Raw genomic sequence first — 1,145 nt, forward strand, 5'->3', positions numbered from 1 at the left:
TTTGGACAAAACATCCATAAAAAAATAATTCTCTTCTTCTTCAGAATTCTATATTTGTATCAACAACAACAAAAAACTGACAAACATAAAAACGAGTCAACTCTCTTCACCCGGACGCGAGGAAAACTCTTAAAACTGTTCAGGGGAAAAACTGAAACGAAAACCATTTAAGAAAGTGCGACAGGAGACCAATAAATAACCGCAGTATGGAGGTACGTCTCTTCACTTATAAATTAAAAAAAACATCGATGTAGAAAAATAAAAAAATATATATTTGTGCGTATACATAAAAAAAATATACTTAATCTAAAACTGAGTATCTGCATTGGCTGTGCAGTTACACCTGGGAGGCTCAGGTGTTTTCTGTGGGAGATAAGATTACCTGAAAGCTCTTTACCTGAAAGCTCTATACTCAAGAGAACAAACTCAGTGGAAAAACACTTTCTCATCAAACCATAACTCAAGACATTCAAACCACAAGCACTTAGCAGCCGCGTCCACAGAAAGAATCGGAGAAAACTAAACAAACCCTCCAAAGGAACTGCTTAAAGGCCTACTTCACCGGTTTGAATATGAAGGTGTATTGAATTCTGAGATCCTATGTAGTATAAATGTGCAAAAAAAAAATTAAATCGGTTCATCCTAGCCTGAGAAAAGGCAGAAAGAGTGTTTTTTTTAACCCTATATTTCTCTTTCTCGTGACATCACAGAAAGAGAAATATAGGGTTAAAAAAAAACGTACTTTGTAAATATTACTGTGATGTCACAGTAAAAGACATCACAGTAATATTTACAAAGTAAGTTTTTTTTCTTTCTGTGATGTCACGAGAAAGAGAAATATAGGGTTAAAAAAAAAACACTCTTTCTGCCTTTTCTCAGGCTAGGATGAACCGATTTCTTTTTTTTTTGCACATTTATACTACATAGGATCTCAGAATTCAATACACCTTCATATTCAAACCGGTGAAGTAGGCCTTTAAGAAACTAAAGATTTGCCTCTCGTTTGAGCTCAGGGAGGTTTAGGGAACTGATTTACCTGTATGAAATTAGAACGATTTCATATCTTGATTTTGTTTGTATAAATCCTTTATGACAATCTCAAAAATACAGTCGAGCATCAGGGCGACGACGGGAGAGAACATTTC

The sequence above is a fragment of the Ammodytes marinus genome (genome assembly GCF_949987685.1).
Source record: "Ammodytes marinus genome assembly, chromosome: 5".
Lineage (NCBI taxonomy): Eukaryota > Metazoa > Chordata > Actinopteri > Uranoscopiformes > Ammodytidae > Ammodytes > Ammodytes marinus.